Below are 12,684 nucleotides of genomic sequence, written 5' to 3' on the forward strand. Positions count from 1 at the left end.
TGTGTGTGGGGTGGTGGGGGGGGGGGGGGGGGCCGTTTCGGCTAATGCTATCAGCACAGCTATGATTATCCCCAGAACGTTGAGAACGAGCTCCCGGAACTCCAGACATGCGTATATAAAAGAGTGGAATTAAGGTGTGTGTGAGTGTGTCTGTGTGTGTGTGTGTGTGTGTGTGTGTGTGTGTGTGTGTGTGTGTGTGTATGTGTGGGACAGAAATAATGTCGGGGACAGAAATTGTTATTAGCCTGCTGGCAGATGACACAACCTTAGTTTTGAAAAATGAACATCAAGTCCCAATAAGCGTTGAAAAAATTAAAACATTCTCCAAGGCTTCAGGATTGTCATTAAACTTAAAGAAATGCAAACTTCTTGAGCTGCATGACTCACCACTAAAGGAAATCAGTAATGTTCCTATCAAATCAGAAATAAAATACTTGAGCATTTTCCTATCTAAGGACCAAAAGTTAAATCAATCCAGGAACATTGAATCTAAACTGAATCAAAGTAAAGCTAAATTGAATATATTGCTCCAAAGAGATTTATCAATATTAGGCCGGATATATTTGACTAAAATGGAATGTTTATCCAGATGTATATACCCAGTGTATTCCAATGCTGCTCCAAATCAACTCATAAAATCTATTAACCAAATAAATTTCAACTTTATCTGGAGGAACAGACCACACCATCTAAAAAACTCTCATATGGTGAAAGAAACAAGTGAAGGAGGGCTGAAAGTGATAGAGTTGGACTGCCTGAATGGGACATTGAAGGTGAACTGGTTGAAATCCTGGATCAAACATCATCATTCTTTCTGGTATTGTACTCCAAACTACTTATTCAACATAGTCGGCAGCCTAAGTCTTCTACTTGTCTCTGACTTGGATATCAACAAGATTCCTGTCCAATTTTCAGAGTTCCATAAACAAATACTATTATACTGGAAAATGATATATGTACACAATTTCTCACCACACAGTACAATAATTTGGAACAATAGATATGTACTGCGTGGCAACAAACCTCTGTTTTACAAGGAATGCTTTGAGAAAGGTATATGGTCAATAATTGACTTGATGGATGACAATGGCAGTCATCTAGACTATGAACAGTTCTGTACTACACACAGATTTAAGCCTCCCATATTAGAGTTGATAAAGTCACGAAACGCACTGCCTCGACAATTTGTATTCCTGACCAAAAATATAATGACGCACCGAACCGTACAACCACAGTTACCCCGACTATCACTCCAGGGAATCTCAATTCTGGACAGAAAGTGCAGCAACTCCTTTATTAGGACATGTTTCACAGGAAACTTATTCCCTGGACGTCAAAACAAAAATAATATTTGAAATAAATTTGATAAGGAATCGATTGCCACGCTGCGAACTATGTGTCTGACTCTACCCATACCCCCCAAGGCAAAAAGAGACCCACTTCTAAATTATGAATGACATCTACCCATCTAAGGAATTATTGCGGGTACGCTTTACTTTTGAAGATAATATTTGTACATTTTGTGAAGACAACATTGAAACCACTGACCATATATTTTTTCTCATTCTCATTCCATCATCACCAGTTTCCCTCTCAAAAGATGATATCACATTTGGTTTACTTATAAGCAACATAACAGATGAACTCTATGTCAATGTTCTTTTAGGCCTGGCCAAGTTCTTCATTCACAAAAACAGAATGCAAAAATGCTCCCCAAATTTTAATTTCTTCATAAACGATTTTGAATTATAAAAAAAAATCCTTAAAACTTATGGAAAAATCCAAAAACTAAAAAATATACGGTTACCCATGTCTGAGATTCCTTTTTTTTGGAAAAAAAAAACAACAACTTAATTACATGTTATATTCCCCTTGCAATTTTTTTTTTCGTTTTAATTTTTTATTTGTCTATCTATTGATTTAATTATTTCCTTTTAATTTCTTTTTTTTGTCTAGCACTGTAAATTTCTCACAAACCGTTAACACTATTAACTTCTGATTACATACAGAACAAATGTCCTTATGTCCGTTGCTTCCTCATCCCTGGTTGTTTCATTGACATTCAGTTCTACCTTGCCATGTTTATTTGTACATTTGTATATTTGTGTGTACTATTTATGTTCAATTAAAAACAGTTTGGTGTCTGAGATTCCTTGTGAACGGCCAACTTAATTACATGTTGTATTCCCCTTGCAATTTTTTTTTTAGTTTTTAATTTTATTTTTCTATCTATTTATTTAATTATTTCCTTTTAATTTTCTGTTTTTGTCCAGCATTAAAAATTTCTCGCAAACCGTTAACACTATTAACTTCTGATTACATACAGAACGAATGCCCTTATGTCTCCCGTCACCCCCCCCCGTCCCCCCGCTTTTTCCTTTCGGTGGCAGACACTGAGATCAAAAGCAAATGGGTGTCATTGCAATGCAGTAACAGGGTGATAACAGCCGTGTTTGAAGTGTGTAGGGGCTTATAGGAGAGCAGAAGCACGTCACGCTATTCGCCTGAGTTCGGAGGATCGGGAGTACCAGGGCCCATAGCGGAGGAGCAGAGGAGTTGAGAAGCGGAGGAGCGGAGGAGCGGAGTTATGTTTCTCTTCTCAAAGGCGGGGAAGCTTGGGGGCAGCAGGACCCCTTAGACCGGCCAATGTGAGCCTTCTCCGGACATAGATCACCCGGACGTATGACTGGAGCTCCCGTACCTCTGGGCACACACATATGTGAATGAGTGGATGAGCTAATGTTTGTTTTGTTGTGGATACGTTTCGGCCAATGCTATTAGCACAGCTATGATGAGTTCAGGTGTGTGTGTGTGTGTGTGTGTGTGTGTGTGTGTGTGTGTGTGTGTGTGTGTGCTGTGTGTGTGTGTGTGTGTGTGTGTGTGTGTGTGTGTGTGTGTGTGTGTGTGTGTGTGCGTGTGTTTATGTGTGTGTGAGAGTTTGTTTTGGTGGGTGGGTGGGGGGGGGGTTCCCGCGGACTGGGAGTACCAGGGCCACGAGCGGATGAGCTGAGGAGCGGAGGAGGGCAGATGCCCGGCCTTGATTCGCTTATGTCCAGCGGTTCGGGAGTTCCAGGGCCCAAAGCGGAGGAGCGGAGGACAGCAAAAGCCCTGTCCGCAATTCACCTGAGTCTGGCGGATCGGTAGTACCTGGTTCCGCAGCGGAGGAGCGGAGGAGCTGAGAAGCGGAGGAGCGGAGGAGATGTTTCTCTTCTCAGAGGCGGCGAGGGGGGGGGGAGCAGGACCCCTTACCCTTATCCCCCGGACGTTTGAGTGGAGCTCCCGGACTTCCGGGCACGCACATGCGAATGACTGGATGACAGGGAGTGCCAGGGCCTGGAGCGGATGAGCAGAGGAGAGGCGGAGGGCAGAAGCCCGGCCCAGTTCGGGAGTTCCAGGGTCCAAAGCGGGGGAGCGAAGAAGCGGAGGAGAGCAGAAGAGCAGAAGACTGGCCCGGAATTCACCGAAGTCCCGCAGATCGGGAGTTCCAGGGCCCGGAGCGGAAGAGCGGAGGAGCGGAGGAGCGGAGCAAAGCGGAAGCCCGTCTTAACAACAAGGAAATTACAGATGAGGCTATAATTTCCACAGAAATCTTTAAATTCTATAGCCACCTATACACTTCGACATTATCAAAAAACGATTGTGACTCCTTTCCAACAAATATTCCTCAATATATCCCAAAAATAAACAACAACAAACAACATATGTTTGTTTTGTATATGTTTATATATAAACAACAAAAAATATACAGTTTGATGTCCGAGATTCCTTGTGAATCGCCAACTTAATTACATGTTGTATTCCCCTTGCAATCTTTTTTCGTTTTAATTTTTTATTTTGTCTATCTATTGATTTAATTATTTCCTTTTAATTTCTTTTTTTGTCTAGCATTGTAAATTTCTCACAAACCGTTAACACTATAAACTTCTGATTACATACAGAACGAATGTCCTTATGTCCATTGCTTCCTCATGCCTGGTTGTTTCATTCACATTCAGTTCTACCTTGCCATGTTTATTTGTACATTTGTATATTTGTGTGTACTATTTATGTTCAATTAAAAAAAAAAAAAAAAATGAGTGGCTGAGAAAATCTCCATGTCTCTCTCTCTCCCCCCCTTAATGTCCCCCCCCCCCTCTTCCTCACGGCGGCCGACGCAATGTGATTCTCGCCGTTGTTGTGGAAGTAGGGTAAAGGATTCCCCGCGTCGGTGCGAGCGATGCGTTTCAAGGCGTATTGCATGTGTGTATGGAGGGGGGGGGGGTCTACAGGATACCGCAGGCCGGCAATGGTGCACCTTCTCCGGACATCGATCCCCGAAACGTCGGCGTGGAGCTCCCGGAGCAGCCGGCGTGTACATGTGAATGAATGGAGGAGCTAATGTGTGTGTGGGGGGTGGTGGTGGTGGTGGTGGTGGTGTGGGGGGGGGGGGGCGTTTCGGCTAATGCTATCAGCACAGCTATGATTATCCCCAGAACGTTGAGAACGAGCTACCGGAACTCCAGACATGCGTATATAAAAGAGTGGAATTAAGGCGTGTGTGTGTGTGTGTGTCTGTGTGTGTGTGTGTGTGTGTGTGTGTGTGTGTGTGTGTGTGTGTGTGTCGGACAGAAATAATGTTGGGGACAGAAATTGTTATTAGCCAGCTGGCAGATGACACAACCTTAGTTTTGAAAAATGAACATCAAGTCCCAATAAGTGTTGAAAAAATTAAAACATTCTCCCGGAGCAGCCGGCGTGTACATGTGAATGAATGGAGGAGCTAATGTGTGTGTGGTGGTGGTGGTGGTGGGGGGGGGGGGGCGTTTCGGCTTGACGGGAAAGATACCAAATGTGTCACAAATGCAAAAGTTTGGTGCTGTGTGCTATGCATACAAGCACAACAAAAAGAAACTTGACTCAAGAGGTGAGAAGGGAGTTTTCATTGGATATGACAAAAATAGTCCAGCTTATTTTGTATATTATCCAAATAGTGAAAGAGTACTAAAACAGACTGCTAAAATTTGTGTCGAACCCATCTCCAGAGCAACAAACCCAGACAGAGATGAGCTCAGACCAGGATGATGATGATGATGATGATGATGATGATGATGATGATGATGATGATGATGATGATGATGATCAGTTAGACATTTAAAGAGGCAAGGAGTTCCCTCAATGCTGACAAGTGGATGAAATCTATGGACGAAGAGATGGAGTCATTGAGAGAGAAGAACACTTTTACCCTAACACAGCTACCCCAAGGCAAGTGTGCAGTGGGGGTGGGGGTGGGGGTGGGGGGTGGGGGGCGTAAGCGCTAAAAAGAAATGAAGATGGCACAAACAAATATAAAGCTCGGTATGTTGCTAAGGGCTACAGTCAAAAGTATGGCACGGATTTCGAGGAAACATTTTCTCCAACAGCAAATATGACAAGTGTGAGGGTGTTCATGCAGAAATCAGTTCCGGAAAATTTGTTCTTACACCAAATGGATGTAAAGACAGCCTATCTTCATGCACCTATAGATTGTGAGCTCTGTGTAGAACAACCAGAAGGGTATGAAGTGACAAATAAAAAACAGAAGCTGGTGTGTAAACTTAAAAAGTCACTATACGTCCCTGAACAAGCCGGTCGTCATTGGAATCTGATGCTCCATTCTTACTTGATTGACAATGACTTTATTCAGAATGAAGCAGATCATTGTGTTTATGTCAAAGAAAACCAAAATGACAAGGTCATCATCATAATATGGGTACATGATTTAATCATAGCTGCGAGTGATGAGGAAGTAATGAAAGAGGTGAAAATCATGCTTACAGCTAGATTTAAAATGAAGGACATGGGCAAAGTGATCAAAATCAATACCCAGAAAATATGTCAGTCAGATGAGTGTGTTAAGATGTCACAAAGAAAATATGTGGAAAGGTAGTCCTACAGTATTTTCCAACACAAGAGATGCCGGCACATGTTATGACAAAGCCTGCATCACAGTTTAAGTTGTTGAATTTTTCAAAGTTGTTGTTTGGGTCATGAGTATTTTATTTTGATGTAAATGGGCAAAGATACCAATAATATGAGAGCAAGTGGGGGCGTTGTTAACTGAGAAATATGCTCTCAATTATTTTCCGTTTTATTTCCAAGGGCCAGTCTCAGCTTCCGGTCAACAGGATCCCGCAGACCGGCCAAGGTGCACCTTCTTCGGACACGGATCCCCGTGACGTCGGCGTGAAGCTCCGGGAGCACCAGACATGCACATATGAATAAGCGAAGGAGTCAACTCCATAAGTCCTCCACTCACGGCCTCGGTGTCACTGAATCGAGCAATTTGGTTTTTAATGTTTAAAAATCGGCTTAACATTGAGGTGGAAAACACAGCGGTATCGTTAAAATACAGTAACAGGGTGATAACATCCATGTAAGAAGTGGAGGGGGATTTATTGCACTCACGGCCCCACTCGTTTATTCCTCTCATACACAGCGGCCAGATCACCTGCTGGAGCTCCAAGCGCTGTGCACAGTCGGATGCCGCCATCTAGCGGACATAAAATGTAAGGAAGCGGAGGGAGAAAGCCATCCGGTGTTCCCCGAGTAGCGGCGACGAACGAGTTTAGAGCCGTGGAGAAGGTTTGCTTCCCCCCCAACCTCTCTTTCTTACTTCTTCTTCTTCTTCTTCTTCTTCTTCTTCTTCTTCTTCTTCTTCTTCCCCTTCTTCTTCTTCTTCTTCTTCTTCTTCTTCTTCTTCCCCTTCTTCTTCTTCTTCTTCTTCTTCTTCTTCTTCTTTTGTCTTTTCCCGTCAGGTGTGGCCACAGCGAGTCAACTTTCTCCATCTAACCCTATTCTCCGTATCCTCCTCTCTCACACCAACTACCTTCATATCCTCTCTCACCACGTCCATAAATCCTCTCTTTGGTCTTCCTCGAGACCTCTTGCCTTGCAGCTCCAATTCCAGCATCCGTCTACCAATATATTCTCTATCCCTCCTCTGTACATGACCGAACCATCTCAGTCTGGCTTCTCTGACCTTCTCTCCAAAACATCGAACATGTGCTGTTCCTCTGATACTCATTCCTGATCCTATCAATCCTGGTCACTCCGTAAGAGAACCTCAACATCTTCATATCTGCAACCTCTAGTTCTGTCTGCTGTCTTTTGGTCATTGTAACAGTTTCTAGTCCATACATCATCGCTGGTCTAACCACTGTCTTGTACACCTTTGTACACCTTGGTAATGGGCAACCCCGTATCTGACCGTGTGACACAGCCAAGCAGTGCAGACAATGTGAGACGATCAACTAGAACCAAAAAGAAGCCCAGTTACTTTAATAGTTATGTGACTAGTGCTATTGACGATGACCAAGTGTTCACTAACATTGACTACTGTTATAGACTGGCGTGTGGTGTCCCACAGACATTTAAAGAGGCAAGGAGTTCACTTAATGCTGACAAGTGGATGAAATCTATGGACGAAGAGATGGAGTCATTGAGAGAGAAGAACACTTTTACCCTAACACAGCTACCCCAAGGCAAGTGTGCAGTGGGGGTGGAGGTGGGGGTGGGGGGCGTAAGCGCTAAAAAGAAATGAAGATGGCACAAACAAATATAAAGCTCGGTATGTTGCTAAGGGCTACAGTCAAAAGTATGGCACGGATTTCGAGGAAACATTTTCTCCAACAGCAAATATGACAAGTGTGAGGGTGTTTATGCAGAAATCAGTTCCGGAAAATTTGTTCTTACACCAAATGGATGTAAAGACAGCCTATCTTCATGCACCCATAGATTGGTGGTGGTGGTGGTGGTGGTGGTGTGTGTGTGTGTGTGGGGGGGGGGGAGGGGGTTTCGGCTAATGCTATCAGCACAGCTATGATTATTCCCAGAACGTTGAGAACGAGCTCCCGGAACTCCAGACATGCGTATATAAAAGAGTGGAATTAAGGTGTGTGTGAGTGTGTGTGTGTGTGTGTGTGTGTGTGTGTGTGTGTGTGTGTGTGTGTGTGTGTGTGTATGTGTGTGTGTATGTGTGGGACAGAAATAATGTCGGGGACAGAAATTGTAATTAGCCTGCTGGCAGATGACACAACCTTAGTTTTGAAAAATGAACATCAAGTCCCAATAAGCGTTGAAAAAATTAAAACATTCTCCAAGGCTTCAGGATTGTCATTAAACTTAAAGAAATGCAAACTTCTTGAGCTGCATGACTCACCACTAAAGGAAATCAGCAATGTTCCTATCAAATCAGAAATAAAATACTTGAGCATTTTCCTATCTAAGGACCAAAAGTTAAATCAGTCCAGGAACATTGAATCTAAACTGAATCAAAGTAAAGCTAAATTGAATATATGGCTCCAAAGAGATTTATCAATATTAGGCCCGATATATTTGACTAAAATGGAATGTTTATCCAGATGTATATACCCAGTGTATTCCAATGCTGCTCCAAATCAACTCATAAAATCTATTAACCAAATAAATTTCAACTTTATCTGGAGGAACAGACCACACCATCTAAAAAAAATCACATATGGGGAAAGAAACAAGTGAGGGAGGGCTGAAAGTGATAGAGTTGGACTGCCTGAATGGGACATTGAAGGTGAACTGGTTGAAATCCTGGATCAAACATCATCATTTTTTCTGGTATTGTACTCCAAACTACTTATTCAACAAAGTCGGTGGCCTAAGTCTTGTGCTTATCTCTGACTTGGATATCAACAAGATTCCTGTCCAATTTTCAGAGTTCCATAAACAAATACTATTATACTGGAAAATGATATATGTACACAATTTCTCACCACACAGTACAATAATTTGGAACAATAGATATGTACTGCGTGGCAACAAACCTCTGTTTTACAAGGAATGCTTTGAGAAAGGTATATGGTCAATAATTGACTTGATGGATGACAATGGCAGTCATCTAGACTATGAACAGTTCTGTACTACACACAGATTTAAGCCTCCCATATTAGAGTTGATAAAGTTACGAAACGCACGAAACGCACTGCCTCGACAATTTGTATTCCTGACCAAAAATATAATGACGCACCGAACCGTACAACCACAGTTACCCCGACTATCACTCCAGGGAATCTCAATTCTGGACAGAAAGTGCAGCAACTCCTTTATTAGGACATGTTTCACAGGAAACTTGTTCCCTGGACGTCAAAACAAAAATAATATTTGAAATAAATTTGATAAGGAATCGACTGCCACGCTGCAAACTATGTGTCTGACTCTACCCATACCCCCCAAGGCAAGAAGAGACCCACTTCTAAATTATGAATGACATCTACCCATCTAAGGAATTATTGCGGGTACGCTTTACTTTTGAAGATAATATTTGTACATTTTGTGAAGACAACATTGAAACCATTGACCATATATTTTTTCTCATTCTCATTCCATCGTCACCAGTTTCCCTCTCAAAAGATGATATCACATTTGGTTTACTTATAAGCAACATAACAGATGAACTCTGTGTCAATGTTCTTTTAGGCCTGGCCAAGTTCTTCATTCACAAAAACAGAATGCAAAAATGCTCCCCAAATTTTAATTTCTTCATAAACGATTTTGAATTATAAAAAAAAATCCTTAAAACTTATGGAAAAATCCAAAAACTAAAAAATATACAGTTACCCATGTCTGAGATTCCTTTTTTTGGAAAAAAAGAAAAACAACTTAATTACATGTTATATTCCCCTTGCAATTTTTTTTTCGTTTTAATTTTTTATTTGTCTATCTATTGATTTAATTATTTCCTTTTAATTTCTTTTTTTGTCTAGCACTGTAAATTTCTCACAAACCGTTAACACTATTAACTTCTGATTACATACAAAACAAATGTCCTTATGTCCGTTGCTTCCTCATCCCTGGTTGTTTCATTGACATTCAGTTCTACCTTGCCATGTTTATTTGTACATTTGTATATTTGTGTGTACTATTTATGTTCAATTAAAAACAGTTTGATGTCTGAGATTCCTTGTGAACGGCCAACTTAATTACATGTTATATTCCCCTTACAATTTTTTTTTTTAGTTTTTAATTTTATTTTTCTATCTATTTATTTAATTATTTCCTTTTAATTTTCTGTTTTTGTCTAGCATTAAAAATTTCTCGCAAACCGTTAACACTATTAACTTCTGATTACATACAGAACGAATGCCCTTATGTCCCCCCCCCCCCCCGTCCCCCCCGCTTTTTCCTTACGGTGGCAGACACTGAGATCAAAAGCAAATGGGTGTCATTGTAATGCAGTAACAGGGTGATAACAGCCGTGTTTGAAGTGTGTAGGGGCTTATAGGAGAGCAGAAGCACGTCACGCTATTCGCCTGAGTTCGGAGGATCGGGAGTACCAGGGCCCATAGCGGAGGAGCAGAGGAGTTGAGAAGCGGAGGAGCGGAGGAGCGGAGTTATGTTTCTCTTCTCAAAGGCGGGGAAGCTTGGGGCCAGCAGGACCCCTTAGACCGGCCAATGTGAGCCTTCTCCGGACATAGATCACCCGGACGTATGACTGGAGCTCCCGTACCTCTGGGCACACACATATGTGAATGAGTGGATGAGCTAATGTTTGTTTTGTTGTGGATACGTTTCGGCCAATGCTATTAGCACAGCTATGATGAGTTCAGGTGTGTGTGTGTGTGTGTGTGTGTGTGTGTGTGTGTGTGTGTGTGTGTGTGTGTGTATGGGTGTGTGTCTGTGTGTGTGTGTGTGTGTCTGTGTGTTTATGTGTGTGTGTGTGTGTGTGTGTGTGTGTGTGCGTGTGTTTATGTGTGTGTGAGAGTTTGTTTTGGTGGGTGGGTGGGGATGGGGGGGTTCCCGCGGACTGGGAGTACCAGGGCCTCGAGCGGATGAGCTGAGGAGCGGAGGAGGGCAGATGCCCGGCCTTGATTCGCTTATGTCCAGCGGTTCGGGAGTTCCAGGGCCCAAAGCGGAGGAGCGGAGGACAGCAAAAGCCCTGTCCGCAATTCACCTGAGTCTGGCGGATCGGTAGTACCTGGTTCCGCAGCGGAGGAGCGGAGGAGCTGAGAAGCGGAGGAGCGGAGGAGATGTTTCTCTTCTCAGAGGCGGCGAGGGGGGGGGGGGGGGGAGCAGGACCCCTTACCCTTATCCCCCGGACGTTTGAGTGGAGCTCCCGGACCTCCGGGCACGCACATGCGAATGACTGGCGGAGGGCAGAAGCCCGGCCCAGTTCGGGAGTTCCAGGGTCCAAAGCGGGGGAGCGAAGAAGCGGAGGAGAGCAGAAGAGCAGAAGACTGGCCCGGAATTCACCGAAGTCCCGCAGATCGGGAGTTCCAGGGCCCGAGCGGAAGAGCGGAGGAGCGGAGGAGCGGAGCAAAGCGGAGCAAAGCGGAAGCCCGTCTTAACAACAAGGAAATTACAGATGAAGCTATAATTTCCACAGAAATCTTTAAATTCTATAGCCACCTATACACTTCGACATTATCAAAAAGCGATTGTGACTCCTTTCCAACAAATATTCCTCAATATATCCCAAAAATAAACAACAACAAACAACATATGTTTGTTTTGTATATGTTTATATATAAACAACAAAAAATATACAGTTTGATGTCTGAGATTCCTTGTGAATCGCCAACTAAATTATATGTTGTATTCCCCTTGCAATCTTTTTTCGTTTTAATTTTTTATTTGTCTATCTATTGATTTAATTATTTCCTTTTAATTTCTTTTTTTGTCTAGCATTGTAAATTTCTCACAAACCGTTAACACTATTAACTTCTGATTACATACAGAACGAATGTCCTTGATGCGTTTAAGTTTGCAGCTTCTTCGTTTTCCATGTTTCGGAAGGAATTCACAAGTTTGCCTTGTTTGAATCGTCTTTTATTTTCTTCTTCACAGCTCCGGGAATCAACATCGGTTAGCCATGGGACATGTACAGTACAGAGTGAGGGAAAAATTCCCGCCAGCACCGCTATACCAAAAAAAAAACACTGACGTAGAAGTTAACGTCAAGTTAGCTGAACAGTCGCGAAAAACTAAAACAAGTCCCAAACCTTGTCATAAAGTGCCATGCATTTCCTGAGAGTAGATACAAATACAACATATGTATACTAGAATGTAAACTCAAATAAAACTAATGAGATCACCTATCTCAACACCCCCTCTTGATCTCAACATCCAAAAAAAAACTTTGGACATTTGAATTTCCAAAGAACCACTTTTTGAATTTTTCTATTTTTACCTTTGTCATGAGTTTTGTCGAGATGTCTGCCAACATGTCCTCTGATGGACAATAGATAAGATTTATTTAACCCTCACTGAGTGCTTCACGAATGAAATGATATTTTACATCAATGTGTTTTGACCTTTGTCTGTTTACAGGATTCTTACTCAGTGCGATGGCCCCCTGATTGTCTCCGTAGATTGTTGTGCAACTGTACATTTTGTTGTCCATACCGTTTAACAGTTGAGACAGGTACATGTTTTCTTGTGCGGTGGTGGCTCGGCCGATGTATTCAGCCTCACATGTTGACAGGGCCACTGTGGGCTGTTTCCTTGACTTCCATGCAATGGCTGGGCCTTGTTTTGTTAAACTGAAACAGTAGCCTGTAGTGCTACGTCTGTCTTCTACAGATGATGCCCAGTCTGAATCACTGTAAGCTATCAGGTTCAAATCCTCCTTATTTGTCTTGAAACTTAGTTCATAATCAGCTGTCCCCTTCAAATACCTCAGAACATGTTTTGCAGCTA

The sequence above is a fragment of the Fistularia commersonii genome, unplaced genomic scaffold, assembly GCF_037954325.1.
Source record: "Fistularia commersonii isolate RoL2024-O1a breed Wild unplaced genomic scaffold, RoL_Fcom_v1.0 HiC_scaffold_50, whole genome shotgun sequence".
Taxonomy (NCBI): domain Eukaryota; kingdom Metazoa; phylum Chordata; class Actinopteri; order Syngnathiformes; family Fistulariidae; genus Fistularia; species Fistularia commersonii.